Source organism: Schistocerca nitens, chromosome 5 (genome assembly GCF_023898315.1).
Source record: "Schistocerca nitens isolate TAMUIC-IGC-003100 chromosome 5, iqSchNite1.1, whole genome shotgun sequence".
In the NCBI taxonomy this organism is placed as follows: Eukaryota; Metazoa; Arthropoda; class Insecta; order Orthoptera; family Acrididae; genus Schistocerca; species Schistocerca nitens.
The window spans coordinates 258,564,872-258,581,287 of NC_064618.1; the positions used below are offsets into that span (position 1 = coordinate 258,564,872).

The window sequence follows — 16,416 nt, forward strand, 5'->3', positions numbered from 1 at the left end:
CCTGCCTCGGGCATGGATGTTTGTGATGTCCTTAGGTTAGTTAGGTTTAACTAGTTCTAAGTTCTAGGGGACTAATGACCTCAGCAGTTGAGTCCCATAGTGCTCAGAGCCATTTGAACCAGCCATTAGGGTTATGACACTACACAAGCGATTGTATTTACAGACCTGTACATGCACTGTAGCTGTGGAAATTCAGTAATGAGTAGCGCCACCACTTTCTACAGTCAGAGCCGCGTGACGTGGTGGCGTGGAATCAAAGAGCGCCCTAAAAGTGATGCTGGGGACTACTCTGGCACGCGGTTTGTAGGCGCTTCCATAAGCGTCAACTATGGCTGCAGGAGGACCTGAAAGAACAAGTTGCCGTCCAACCAGACACGTTCGATGGGCGACATGTCAGGCGAACGGGCACGCCAGGGAAGCAGTGGTAGCCTACGTTCTTCGAAGTAGGCTTGACATTTCCTCGCCACATGGAGCTTGGCGTTGTATTGCTGAAATATGACATTTGAAGCGGCCTGCAGAAGGGCCAGTGCTTCGGGCTGTACAATCTCCGAGGTAGTGGTAGCTGTTCAGGTTGCCCTCAGGACGTAGGAGGCGAGATGGTGTGTTACAGGCAATGACTCTCCAAACCATCACATTTGGCGTTTGTCCGCTATGCCGCTCAACAATACAATCTGGCAGATTGCGTTCACCACGGCGGCTTCGAACACATACTCGGCCATTACTGAAGGTCAAGTTGAAGCGGGACCCGTCTAAAATCACTCATTTTGCAACTCAGCACACCAGTGCTTCGTTCACGTGCTCATTGCAGTCTGCGGCGTTGGTGGATTTTGGTCAATGGAAGTCGTCGCAACGGCGTGGTTGACAGCAGTCCAGCCCGCTGCAGATGGCGTCGAACAGCCGACGCAGACATGTCCACACCCGTTACAGTGCTCCAGCGTCGCGCCGCTGTGGACGAAGCTTGCTGTCCGTTACGGCCAAGCAGGCAAGATGGCGGTCATCTCGCGCTGTGGGACATAGTGTCGTCCAGTACGCCTTCGGCGCAATGTGTCGGGAACGACAGGCCCGCCTCCCGGAGACCAGTCATTCTGCCCCGTTCGAATGCACTCACATGCCGCCATTCCATCCCCAGATGTCGGCGAGGAATAGTGTCACTTGGTTACACATTTTCCCTTTTATGACGGCTCCGCACCCACTGGGCATTGCGTAACACTGACCTGTGCGATCACACTAAAGAGGGCACTCTTTGGCCTACGTGCACGCCACCTCTCTGCCATTTAAGATGACATACACTACTGGCCATTAAAATTGCTACACCAAGAAGAAATGCAGATGATAAACGGGTATTCATTGGACAAATATATTATACTAGAACTGACATGTGATAACATTTTCACGCAATTTCGGTGCATAAATCATGAGGAATCAGTACCCAGAACAACCACCTCTGGCCGTAATAACGGCCTTGATACGCCTGGGCACTGAGTCAAACAGAGCTTGGATGGCGTGTACAGGTACAGCTGCTCATGCAGCTTCAACACGATACCACAGTTAATGAAGAGAAATGACTGGTATATTGTGACGAGCCAGTTGCACGGCCACCATTGACCAGACGTTGTAGGGTTTCGCAGGGATCGAATGAAGGGTAGAGCCTCGGGTCGTAACACATCTGAAACGTAACGTCCACTGTTCAAAGTGCCGTCTCAGTGCGAACAAGAGGTGACCGAGACGTGTAACCAGTGGCACCCCATACCATCACGCCAGTGATACGACAGTATGGCGATGACGAATACACGCTTCCAATGTGCGTCACCGCGATGTCGCCAAACATGGATGCGACCATCATGATGCTGTAAACACAATCTGGATTCATCCGAAAAAATGACGTTTTGCCAATCGTGCACCGAGGTTCGTCGTTGAGTACACCATCGCAGGCGCTCCTGTCTGTGATGCAGCATCAAGGGTAACCGTAGCCATGGTCTCCGAACTGATAGTCCATGCTGCTGCAAACATCGTCGAACTGTTCGTGCAGATGGTTGTTGTCTTGCAAACGTCCCCATCTGTTGACTCAGGGTGCACGATCCGTTACAGCCATGCGGATAAGATGCCTGTCATCTCGACTGCTAGTGATACGAGGCCGTTGGGATCCAGCACGGCGTTCCGTATTTACTTCCTGAACCCACCGATTCAATATTCTGCTAACAGTCATTGGACTACCAACACGAACAGCAAAGTCGCGATACGATACACTGCAATCGCGATAGGCTACAATCCGACCTTTATGAAAGTTGGAAACGTGATGGTATGCATTTCTCCTCCTTACACGAGGCATCATAACAACGTTTCACCAGGCAACGCCGGTTAACTGCTGTTGGTGTATGAGAAATCGGTTGGAAACTTTCCTCATGTCAGCACATTATAGGTGTCGCCACCGGCGCCAACCTTGTGTGAATGCTCTGAAAAGCTAATCATTTGCATATCACAGCATCTTCTTCCTGTCGGTTAAATTTCGCGTCTGTAGCACGTCAACTTCGTGGTGTAGCAATTTTAATGGCCAGTAGTGTATTATCGTGATTCCGCGTTTCTACTCTTACTCTTATAGTGGCGTGTTGCAGACCTTTACTTCCGCGTGTTTCGCTTTTTAGAAACAGTAGCGTATATATGCAGTCTCAAACTGTGTGTGTGTGTGGGGGGGGGGGGGGGGGGGGGGCTTTGAACGTCGTAAAATTTTTCCTCTGCTGGAGTTCGTGTGACAATCTGTAGTTCTTTACCACTCATTCAGTATTTTTTCTTAAATTATGTGACCATGCAGTTGCAACGTTGTCTCAGAACTTACTGAATTTATAATGTGTGCGAAAACCTTTCTGAAGTATTCATTTCGCTCGGGACAAGATTCTGGCTACTGTTTGTTGCGTTGGTTACTGTCATTTTATTCGTCAAAACATTTTCTGGCGCCCATTCTCTGTATAAACTAGACACAGTTAGACTTCTTAGAATATCTCTGTAACTGATAATAGCGTTACTTCGCGTTTTTGTTATTTGACGTTGTTCTCGTCATTCCTCCTCATTTCTTTTGGATTTCTCGAAAAACTTCAGCTACATATATTTTTCTTTTAGGTTAGCGAAATGGTTCACGATGTCCAACGATATACTCTGCAACAAAATTCAGATTACTGCGAGCGGGACAGTACAGAATCTTAGTTTTCAAAATATTTTTCAAGATGACTGGTAGATAGCTGTGCTTTCAGTATGTGCTAGAGTAAATTCGCAGTTGGGAGAAAGATATGTATATGTACCATCTTGAACACTGTTCTTGTCGTTTGAAATGCGCATCTTTACAGACATAGATCATTCCACAATATTTTTTTAATTTTTTTTACGCAAGGTGGCCAATAAGTTATAAAACTTGCTGTACGAACCATAAGTGTTTTTCGTCACAACTGATACGACACTCCAGCACAATTCTGTACCAGCCCTTGTGGTAACTTGGTATCGTCAAGTCACACACTTTAATCTAAACTAAGAGTAACACAGTTATATTTCCCACGACCTAGTAGCTGCGTGATGTGTCGGATTGGTGCTTTACTTGACAGTTAAAAGACTAAACTCTGCATCTTTCTATTAAGCTCCGTGAAGAATGCTCGACTCTGAAGCGGCTCGTCACGGCCAGTGGCGTTGCCCTTCAATCGCAGAGCAAGAAGCGCGACGCACCGCCGCCGCCGACCTTGTTCAAGGTCATCCAGCGTCAGCGCCCTGCAGCCGCTGTCCAAGACGGCTTGTAGGTAGGGTCTGCCCAGAAGAGACTTGCTTGTTTGGTGGGCTCTCAGAAACTGTGGTGGCCTAACACTTCGTTTTTCCAACATATACTGTGCGCTTCTGGAACTCATATTTCATTACGTAGTCTGTAAGTCACGCATTAAGAACAGTTAAATCGCATTTCCAACGATGCAAGTATTAGTTATTATTCTGATTAGTGAAATTGTTGAAAGAAAATAGGTGCAAGAAGACAAAGGTACGTTATTATATCCTCAGAATGTGGTGTTTTAAGCAGCAGTCGTTAGTAATGGACGGGAGCAGGAGACAGAAGGAAATAGAACCTTCAGTTCTGTTTCAGACTCTCTCTCACTTTATTAATAGTGGTTCTATCTGTACAGCTGCCAAATGCGTTATATTTAATTAACACATCAGTGGTCCCAAATTTAAAAATAGTTTACAGTTTGGTTTTGTTGGAAATTTGAATGGTTTTGTTGGAAATTTGAATGGTTTTGTTGGAAATTTGAATGGTTTTGTTGGAAATTTGAATGGTTTTGTTGGAAATTTGAATGGTTTTGTTGGAAATTTGAATGGTTTTGTTGGAAATTTGAATGGTTTTGTTGGAAATTTGAATGGTTTTGTTGGAAATTTGAATGGTTTTGTTGGAAATTTGAATGGTTTTGTTGGAAATTTGAATGGTTTTGTTGGAAATTTGAATGGTTTTGTTGGAAATTCGAACGGTTTTTCAAACCACTCATTCACTAAAGGCCGTTTCCTCGCCCTTCTGTTTACACGGGAATGTTTCCTTTTCTGCGTGCATAGTTCACAGGTTTCCTCGTTTTTGACACCGACTTTCGTGCCCATTTTTTAGCACTACATAACCACATAATGCAATCATTTAAATGCTGTATTACGTTCCCACTGATGCATTCGTTTGTGTGATTTCAGTTTATTCTTTTTGTTTGTTGTGAGATTCAAAGTGCTACCAACTTACTATCTAATTTTAGAGTTCTTATTATTTGTATAATGTTCCTAAACTTTATCTTTGTTTCTATCGTAACCACAATCAAGTCTAAATCCGAAAACAGGGTCGTCAGTGAAGTACAACACTAAGCACTGGAAGAACATTTACCACAGACACCAATGCACAAACTGAACGAAACTGTGCCATTGGGGCAGAGTGCCAATATTTATACAGAAACTGAATGTTCCAGAAATTGAATGTTGCAAACATTACAAACACAAGTAGTTTTGGTAACGTTCTAGAAATAATAAATGCTAACATGTTAAACAGACTGACGAGGATTCCAGCGAAACGTGCATGCGGTCAACACATCCTCACGAAAACAGAAACAGACGAGAATACTCAGCAGATAAATGAATTGCGCGTCATTAGCTAGAAATTTGTGTTTGAACTTTCAACAGAAATTTCAAAAGTAATTATAATTCTCAGGTTACTGACGATTGTATAGCACAGAAAAACGAAAGACAAATGGCGGTAGAAGATAGCATTCATTATTTACTTAGGCATTATTTTCATTAATAAATCATTTATACCACGAATATCGTAAACCCAAAAATGACAAACTATATCTTTATTCTCAAATGTGTGAGCGAGCATTTCCGAAGGGGAGATACATTCTTAGTTATGGCCCCATCATCTACACACGCTATAGCCACCGCTTAAAAACGATAGAATGGTTTGTGAATACTTAGACACAAAAGTAATCTTCAGATTTAGTATTTTAACAGAGATAAAGAACTCATGTAGACTCAAATAACTAGACGTGAATAGAGCACACTGAACGTAAGCACTTCAACATTTCATCCCTTCTTTCAACGTCCTATTCCAGTTGGTGTGTTGTTTCTTTCGGAAAGATAGCGCTGAATGTTCAGTTAGTGTGTGACACAGCCCTTACAAATTTTATAGCATATACATTTTCTTCTCGAATACTAAAACAGGTGACTATTCACAACATGAGAACATCACGGTTTTTCTTGTGCATTTGCAAATGGGTGTCTGAATGGAAATGACGGAACTCGGAGCTGTCATTTGGCTTACGATGTGCGGAGGTCTTTAGTTATGTGAGGTGATGGAACACACACACACACACACACACACACACACACACACACACACACACACACACACACACCTGACTAGATTTGCGCCTGGATTCAGGAATACCTTGCAGATAGAACTCAACATGTCGCTCTTGACGGAATGAAATCTACTGATATAAATATAATTCTAAGTACCAAAGAAGTGTGATAGTACAGTTATTGTTTACACTGTACATACATATACAAATCAGCTGGTAGGAAGCGTCTGAATGTCTTTGGCTGTTGTCAGTTGATGCGTCTGTCTGTAAGAAAGTAACAACGCCAGAAGACAGTCACAATTTGTAAAATGACTTACAACTCTGTCAGTTATCAAAAATGTGTATGAAATCTTATGGGACTTAACTGCTAAGGTCATCAGTCCCTAAGCTTACACACTACTTAACCTAAATTATCCTCCCGCGCGGCTGTCAGTTATCCCTGAACTTAAATACATATAACACATTGTGCGTGTATACATAGGAAAAAAATTCCATTACTGTACAACTACATTATTGATGACAAACTGCTCGAACATATGTGTACCGTAAAATATCTAGGAATAACTATCCAGAGGGATAAAGTAAGTAGTATGAAAAGCAGGCGTCATACTAAGATTTATAGGAACAATCTTATGATGTAATTCATGCATGAAAGAAGTGGCTTGCAAGGCACTTCATCGGCTGATTCTTCAGTATTGTTAATAAGTATGTAGGGCTGATACAAGAGATACAGAAGACCCAACGAAGAGCGGCGTGTTTTGTCAAGGGATCGTTAAGTCGGCACGAGAGCATCACACAGACGCTTAACGAATTCCAGTGGCAGACGCTACAAGAGAGGCGTTGTGCATCATGGAAGGTTTACTATTAAAATTTTGAGAGAGTACTTTCCGAGAAGAGCCGGGCAACATAATTCTTCCTCGCACATACATGTCGCGAAATGACCAAGATGAAAAAATTCCAGAAATTAGAGCTAATACAGATGCCTACCAGCAGTCATTCTTTCCACGTGCCATTCGTGAGTGGAACAGAGAAAGGGGGGGGGGGGCAGTTAGTGGGACCGGAAGCACCTTCCTCCACGCACCGTCTGGTACCTTCCGAGTATTTATGTAGACGTAGATGCAAAGCGCATGTCTTGTAGGGTCTGCCACTACAGTTTGTTGAGAATCTTCGTAACGATTAAATGATCACGTCACGAAACGTGGCACTCAGAGTTATATCGTCTCTCTTCTATTACTCCAGCCTGGCAAGGGTTCGAGACTGATGAACAGTATCCATGAATACGCCGAACACGTTTTTAGTACGCCACTTCCTTCCTGGATGAACTCTATTTCCGTATTATTATTACAGTGAATGTCAGCCCAGCAACTGGTATTTTATGATAGTTCCTGTCTCCAGTGGTTTATCGTCAATAGTGTAATCAAACTGTAGTAGATATCTTCGCTTGTTTATGCGCAGTATATGATACTTGCTTACTTTCAGGGTGAACTGCCCGTCCCAGCACCAATCGTCAATTCACGGCAGGTCTTCCTGAATTTACCTACATTCTTCTGCTGTTGGAACCTTCATATTGTAAACAGTATCGTCTGCGAACAGCGTCATGTAGCTTCCGATTTTGTCCACTAGATAACTTACGTACAAGGTGGTCTGAAACAGTCTGAAAAGCTTGTAAGGGTGTTGTAGTGCAGGTTGTGCTGAGAAATAATTGTTAAGAAAAAGTTAGAAACGTGTCTGAGTTACTTAGCATTCAAGTTAGCCATTCAGGCCGTTGCGCGCGCCAGTTCAAACGGCCCGCCAAATACAATTACTATCAGTTCTCATGCGCAGATCGGGCGTTTCCAGATTTTTGGTTTTGTACCACTTGACATTTTGTTTCAAAGTTGGGCGTACTGCTATAGCTTGTTCACCTCTAACGGGCCCTGAGGTTGGAAGGATGGTGCGGGAGTGCGGAAGATTGACCGAAGATTGCTGCCTGGCGCACGGGTGAGACACGGTGCGGAGAGAATTTTCGGCGTCTTGCTCAGTACTGGCAACACACATCCGGTCTTTGCGTCGTGCCGCTAAACTACTATGTATGGTAGAAATGACGCGCACGCGCACAAGCATATGAGAGAGAGAGAGAGAGAGAGAGAGAGAGAGAGAGAGAGGGAGAGGGAGAGGTAGGTAGGTAGGTAAGTAGGTTTCGTGGAAGCACTTTTTTATAGCCGCAGTCAGTAAGAGACTCACCAATTGGGAGCTTTTCCCTTCGTAGCCAGTTGTGATGCTTTTGTCAAGTTAGTATCAGTATTCTGAAAATTTGCCATGAATTTGGATTGTTTACAAAATGCTATGTCCGAAGAGTGTCGCTATAGTTTACCAATATACGTATATCAGTACATGTTTTGTTTATTTGTACGCCTACCACCCGAAATAAAGTTGCGTACCACCAGTGGCATGCCGAACCAGCGTCTAGGAAGCCATGGCGTAGATGATAGCGCACAAGACCTCTCGCTCTTTGGCTCCGGTTCGATCCTCACTACCGTTCCATGACCAGTTTTTGTGTCACTCTCTTGTTTGGTTTTAGGAAACCAAACGAAGAACGCCTTTGGCGACACCGTCTCTAACGGTCCGCTTGAATTTGCGCGTTCAGCGGCTAGGTGGGCTAACTTCAGTGGTAATTAACTCGGAAACTGTGCACCATAGCGAATTTCTTCCTTGACATTATTTCTCAGCGCAACCTACCTTGCAAAACGCTTACAAACTTTTAAGACTTTTTCTGACTACTCTGTATATTGTAATCAGTAATGGCGCCATCTCAATAATTCAAAGCGTGACTGATGCAGAAATTGCCGAAATTAATCAAATCTAAAAAAAAAGTGGTAAGCTTCTAGATGCTTGCTGTCTCCTCCCCCTGCCCTCTCTGGAAAATAAACATTGGTGATCGGTTCCTTGACCTGCTTGAGGACATAGTCTTTTCTTGGATTGTTATTAGAATCGAAAGCTGCAATGATAATTTTCTAGAGAAGTTATTAGTGTAATTGGTCAGTCTATGCTATCTGACTGAAAAGGAACCCTGGGTGTCTCACCTACAGATGATACGCTGAGGCACTGTCGTTAACGTTATCCTTCGTTGTGTGTTGATGTCAATAACCACTGCGTCTGATGTTTTGTGTAGCAATGCAAGGGCGGCATTCAGACGGCCGTTGCTCATGTGGATGAGGGAAGCGTTAGTTATACAGATGCTGGTAAGGGGACACCTCCATTGGCGTGCACCGCGGCATGACGAAGATAGGGGTGGGCGAAAGCGACCCGGGAGCGTGACATTAACGGCGTCTGCCGTTCGCCGCCTTGCTTAATGAGCCCTCTGCCAAGTCAGGCTGCGCCTTCACGGTTGCTTGCGCAGCGACGTCAACAAGCCCTTCGTCACCGTATGCGAGTGCTTCTGTACTTAATTAAAAAAAAAAGTAGTGCTTCACGAAAGAAAAACAGTGTAAAAGCGGTAATGCTGTTTCCATTTTCGTAAGCAACTTGAATTTTGATGCATCATGTATTCTGAACAAAGGAATTCGGCATTTGATACTAATACCTGCAAACTCGCAGCGTTCGTAAACTTAAAATTGTTGGTTCCAAAGGGGTCTCTTCGCGTCCTCTACGTCGAGGTCGTACTGCAGCTTGAGCGCTGCGAAGAGGGCGTTGCAAATTATTGGAGCTGTGGATTGCTCTATGGAGCGAGCGTTCATAATGCAGGGCGGTCCGCATTACCATCGATCCGCGCACAGCGCTGCGACCAGTGCCTTTAAAGCTCGGAGCACTGCCTGCCACCTGTGGCACCGCTGGCTGCGCCTTAGCTGCCCATTCGGTGGCCGAAGCCTTCCTCCCACAACAGGCCGCTGTACTCGGGCAAACTTTTTCGCGTTACAACCAACGTTGCTCTGTAATGTGTCTGGTCACTGCGGGGTTATACAGAATGTCGGAGAAATATCCGTACCGCTCTTGACTTTCAACAATCAACTAACGTAGATTTGCAGTAGGGTTTTGGAACATATACTGTATTCGAACATTATGAAGCACCTCGATGAAAAATATTTATTGACACATAGCACGGATTCAGAAAATATCGATCTTATGAAACGCAACTAGCTCTTTATACTCATGAAGTAATACGTGCTATCGACAGAGGATGTCAAATTGATTCCATATTTTTAGATTTCTAGAAGGCTTTCGAAACTCCCTCACAAGCGTCTCCCAACCAAGCTGCGTGCCTACGGAGTATCGCGACAGTTGCGCGACTGGATTCGTGATTTCCTGTCAGAAAGGTCACAGTTCGTAGTAATAGACGGAAACTCATCGAGTAAAACAGAAGTAATATCCGGCGTCCCCCAAGGAAGTGTTACAGGCCCTCTATTGTTCCTGATCTATATTAACGACATAGGAGACAATCTGAGTAGCTGTCTTAGATTTTTTGCAGATGATGCTCTCATTTACCGCCTTGTAAAGTCATCAGATGACCTAAACGAATTTCAAAATGATTTAGATAAGATATCTGTAAAGTACGGAAAGTGGCAATTGACCCTGAATAAAGAAAAGTGTGAAGTTATTCACACGAATACTAAAAGAAGTCAGCTAAATTTCGATTACGCGATAAGTCACACAAATCTGAAGGCTGTAAATTCAACTAAATACTTACGGATTACAACTACAAATAATCTAAATTGGAACGATCACATAGATAATATTGTGGATAGAGCAAACCAAAGACTGCGATTCATTGGCAGTACACTTAGAAGGCGCAACAGGTCTACCAAAGAGACTGCTTACACCATGCTTGTCCGCCCTATTCTGGAGTATTGCTGTGCGGTGTGGGATCCGCATCAGGTGGGACTGACGGATGACATCGAAAAAGTACAAAGAAGGGCAGCTCGTTTTGTATTATCGCGAAATAGGAGAGATAGTGTCACAGACATGATACGTGAATTGGAGTGGGAATCATTAAAACAAAGGCGTTTTTCGTTGCGACGGTAACTTCTCATGAAATTTCAATCACCAGCTTTCTCCTCCGATTGCGAAAACATTCTGTTGGCATCTACCTACATAGGGAGAAATGGTAATCACGATAAAATTAGAGAAATAATGTCTCGCACAGAAAAATTTAAGTACTCGTTTTTCCCGCGTGCTGTTAGAGAGTGGAATGGTAGAGAGACAGCTTGAAGGTGGTTCATGGAACCCTCTGCCAGGCACTTTATTGTGAATAGCACAGTAATCACATAGTTGTAGATAGGGAAAATAAAGTTTTTATTTTTATTTTTTTGTAATACAGTGTACGAGTAGACAACGGCCTTGCCGCAGTGGATACACTGGTTCCCGTCAGATCACCGAAGTTACGCGCTGTCGGGCGTGGCCGGCACTTGGATGGGTGACCATGCGGGCCGTCATGCGCTGTTGTCATTTTTCAGGTGCACTCAGTCTCGTGAGGCCAATTGAGGAGCTACTCGACCGAATAGTAGCGGCTCCGGTCAAAGAAAACCACCATAAAGACCGGGAGAGCAGTGTGCTGACCACACGCCCCTCCTATCCGCATCCTCATCTGAGGATGACACGGCGGTCGGATGGTGCTGCTGGGCCACTTGTGGCCTGAAGACGGAGTGTACGAGTAGGCCTTCTCGGCGGATATTTGCTTCAGATCTTCTGGACTGAGAGCCCTTGGTTGATGGAAGTCTTTAAGAGGCAGTTAAACCAAAACAAGACAGATGTAAAAAAAGTAAGGAAACTGTTTATCGTTTCAAAAGTAAGTCATAACTGTTAATACATTTATCCTACTGAGAGACAAGGCGGTCAGTGCCTTCATGGAAAAATCTTTGCTGTTGCCTACCGTACCTTGATTGTATCCAGGTGTGCATCTCTGCATCCGAACCAAATCGACGCCCACTAATGTCTTTCTTCAGGGCTGCAAAAACGTGGAAGTCGAATGGGGAGAGATCGGGAATATATGGAGGATATATAAGGCCTTCCTAGCGAAGCTTCTGCGTGGTACTCGAAACTGGAAACTTGCTGTCGGATAGTTTGTTGGAAGGTTGTTCAGACTACGCTGTAGAAGTTTCGCTGGGAAGCCCTTACACATGATCCATACAGTCCCCTTATCATCCTAAGTGAATTCCATATTTTAGGAGACCTGAAGGAAGGCATTAATCACCGTTGATTTGTTCCGAAGAGGTGCACGCATGAGTACTGCTGTGGTTCCGTAGGAAACAGCAAAATTTTTCCCATACATGCATTGACTGTCTTGGATGACAGTGGGCTAAATGTATTAAGTTACGGCCATTACTTTAGAAATAATAAACATTTCACTTTACTTACTTTTTCCCATATGCCTCGTTTTTATTTGACTGCCTCTTTTTATAAAACTTTTTCTGATGGTTAGTTTTAAACTGTGAGATATGTACAGGGGATAACAAAATATGGAAACACCAAAGACACAATACATCACCATGCGTTATACGTTGTAGGAGAACCGTTGGCATTCAAAACAGCTTCCACTCGCCTCTGAATGGTTTTCAAGAGAATCTTTTACCATTCTTCCCCCAAAATAGAGGCTAGTTCAGGTAATGATGATGGAGGTAGATAGCAATCAAGCATCCTTCTCTCTCCCAAGAAGACCGCAAAGGCACGATATTATTGAGATCAGGTAACTGTAGTGCCAGGAGAGATGAAGAATTCATGACCGTGCTCACAAAGCTCTGGGATGATGTGGGATGTGTGAACAGGGGCCCAGCGTGTCTTGGAACACAGCGTCACCATTGGGAAACGATGGACCTGATCAGCGAAAGGGTCACCTGATCCTTGACTGTAATGCGACCTTGCATAGTACTCATGGGGCCCACAGTATACTATGATGTGGTTGCCAAAATCGTCACCGAATCCCCGCCGTATTTCACTCTTGAGATGTTAACTGGGCCAGACGTTGGAAACCATATGGAACAAGACTCATCCCACCTAATGACTTTCTTCCATTGCTCCATAGTCCCGAATTTTTGACTTCGCCATCACGTTTTCCTGTTACGGGCATTTGTATAACTGGGAGTTTTTGGAATTCCACCTGGCATTATAGTCCCCTGCCTCTGGACCTCCCTTCGTGTTGTTTTGGTGCTGACACGGTTCACGAGTGCGACACTGTTCTGCAGTGACTTAAGCAGCTGTCGTTCTGTTTTCCTCACAATTCTCTTCAACGACCGTCCGTCGCGACCAGTAAGAACCCACTTTCGTCGGCTTTGTGACTTAGCAAACAAAGTTCTTAGACTTCCTCTGTAAGCGGTATCTATCTTTGGAAGGTGCCTTTTGAGAAACTTCTGCCGCCTTGGTTCTGAAAGCACGCAACGTACGAGCACTAACAATTTACCCACGTTCGAATTCACGTAGCTCCGAGATAATGCACTAGCAACTACACAGAACACTGTTCTTACCGCGACTGACACTTACAACGTACAAAGGCCATTGCACAGATGCCGTATGTGGACATCTACAGAAGCGCTACTTGTTGGCGTGGGTGGCATCTCCATTTTCGTTCAAGCATGCATTTCTCGTTGTGCTTCGACATTTATGACCAGTATTCGAAGATGAACCGGTGTTGCCGATTCATCTCGATAGAGGTCTCTCTCAGATGGGGACGAAACATCAGTCAGCGGATTTCTACAGTGACAAGCTATAACATTTTGACCACTACCAGCAGCGAGACTGAATGCCGATAGGTGGCATTACGGTCAGATGCCGTGGTGGGGAAATAATGTAAGCTGATCAACGATTGACAAAGATGAGGCTACGCACCGACGCCTGGGAATGAGCATGTCGGAAACTACGAAGCAGATGGGCTGTTCACATGTTTCACATGGAGCCTGGAAGGCGGAATAGGCGCACGTGTATGGCTGATCTCATGGCAGGGTGCAGGCACTAGTGTTTCGGGGCACACGTTGTTGAATGTGGGTACCGCGGCAGGCGAATCCTACGTATAATCTCGCTGACGCAACGTCATCGCGAATTAAGAGTGCAACTGGGACGGGACCATCGAGATTGGACCGTTGATATTTGGAAACATGTCGTTCGGTCGAATAAATCACTGGTCTTATTACATTAGGTGGTTTGCCGCGTCTGGATTCGCCGCCATAGAGGCAAATAGCTGCTCGAATCGTGCATCGCGTCACGATCGTGCGCCTGTGGGAACAGTCATATGGTATGGCGGAGTTCAGTGTGGACTGCCATGGGACCTGGTATGGTAATAAAAGGTAACATGATTGCGGACCACCTTCATCCCTCCATTTATTAGGCCTTCCCAAAAAGGCGATGCCACTTCCAGCAGGGTAATTGTCAGTGTCACAAGGCCAGAATCGTGCTACAGGGATTTGAGGACCTTGACTCACGTTCGTGTTTTCGCCGTCAAATTCACCTGGTCTGAACCAGATGGAACACATCTATGATACTATCGGATGACCGCTTCGCGCCCACAAATCGCCGGTCCGTAATTACGGGAACGGCATTACCTTCGCTTAGACATCTGGTGTCACATACCCCCGGACACCAATCAAGATCTTGTTCACGCCAATAGAATCACTGCTATATTGCGCTAGAAACTGGACCAACGAAACACGCTGTTAAGCGGGTGGTCACAATCTATTAGCTCATCAGTAAATATCGACGATGGCCTCAAAGCCCAGAAGTTTTGACTAAAAATAGTTGTTCTATATTATCTCCTTGGAAGCTGACAAAAAAGCAGTTTTCTCGTTATTTTAATATTGAAGTGTTCTGAAAATGTTGTGAGTGGCCACTGTTGGAATGGATTGTTGTGTGTGTGTGTGGGGGGGGGGGGGCGGGGGGGGGGAGAATCGTTTTGGTAAGGCAGCAACTCGTGAAGCAACAGTGCTTGCTTTGCAGAAACATGTTTTTCTCAAGCAGTGATAGACAGGTCTCGTATTGGATGTAAGAAAAGACGAGAGGAAACCTGTCGCCATCGCTGAATTAGTTGAGCAACGTACCCGTCCACGAGGGACCTGGTCACGATGGGCATGTTGTGGACATCTTTCGTGGCCGCCTGAATTAAAGGGCGTAAATTCTCAAGAACGAAAAGGAAGTTTATTTTTCGGAATACAAATGAATTCACCAAGATTGGTTTGTGAAGTCTTACCCAATCATGGCGAAAAGAATGTAGTAGGAAAGGAATCGTCATTGCTAGCTGAAAGAGGGGGGCCTGAGCGAATGCCCAGCCTGGAACCGACGCTCCAGGTTGCGGCCAGCAGTTAACACGCGATTTATCTTCCACGCTTCCGATTGGCTACTGAGAATGGGTGCATAGTGAACATGTCAGCTGATTGCGTTCCACAGGAGCAACCTACTTTTGATGAAGCAACCGTCAGGCGGCACTATGGCCGCAATGAATTGTACTTCAACACGTGAGACTATTAATATGGAAAAAATTAATTTGTTTAAATACCAATCAGACTGGCTAGACGACCTGCTCAACAGTCTCCAAAGAAGACCATACACAAGCGTACAGCTTAACTTAGTGTCGTCAACAGTCTGACATTAAAAGATGTTTGAAATCGAAATGATTAATACTGATGCTTGTAAACGAATTATGCGGCAACAGGGAGATAGTTGCAACCTGCCGCGGTTCGGTGCCACAGTTTCTAAGTGCCATTCTTCAATACGGTTAATTGCTAATGAATGTGCGATATACCGCAGTTCAGCCAGGAGGAATGTGGTTTGTTTGTGTAACAAAGCTTCCCGTTTCGTGTAACAGTCAGGAAGGAACCAGCCTCATGTGATACGGGCCGGAATGTCGTCACTCTACCGTCTCGGACCATTTTCGTAAAGCAAACGTGAATGGAAATTATTAAATAGAAAATGCCGCAGCAAAGCTGAGATGACACAGTATCATCATACAGGAGTTGAGTGGTTCCTCATGGGGAGCAAGATCTAAAACACTATGCTCTTCCTTAGGACTCGTCTACTCATCTCTCGAATGCTGTGTTCCAATGTGACTTAATTACCAACTCTAAGCCACATTGCCCCAACAGATCTTCTCAAAGAACACAAAAAATTAATTTAAACTACTAAGCTCCCAGTCCATTCTGACGAGCCTGCACATAAAACGACCCGATTAAAATCTAGACAGTCACCTGATAATATTGGCAGAATCGCTAAAAGCGGTGGATTTTAGCATGAACGGGTAGTGGTCAGAAACATGGAATAATGTTGCTCATGAGGAATATCAGACTTTCGTAAGACATGGCAGAAAACAAGCTGGTATGGAATTGCCATGATGTGCTTGGAAAAAAAATCATTGGGATTCATAGGACCCAGAAAGCCTCCATCTACGGGGAAAAGCTTCATCTTCCCAATGCGACTGTGGCAGTTATCATCAGACCATCAAACAAGTTGTAACAAGCTGTAGCAGACAAATTTACCCAGGAAGTCTAGCCTATTTCTTTGACGGACAGAGGCAGGCCTTGAAAGGATTGAAAAATTAGACATTAATTTGTAGATATAGTTGTTCAGTTCTATTTATTTTGAAAAATTATGCAATTCATGTATGTAAGCTGCA

The 16,416-nt window shown here is 44.6% G+C and overlaps 1 protein-coding gene and 1 pseudogene across 2 annotated transcripts in view; both read left to right on the forward strand.

The window, feature by feature from the left end:
• Positions 1 to 16,416, forward strand: part of LOC126259689 (protein pellino) — a 497,766-nt gene that overhangs the window by 123,310 nt on the left and 358,040 nt on the right. The gene's annotated exons all lie outside the window — the stretch shown is intronic.
• On the forward strand, positions 11,156 to 11,273 carry LOC126261330 (5S ribosomal RNA; annotated as a pseudogene).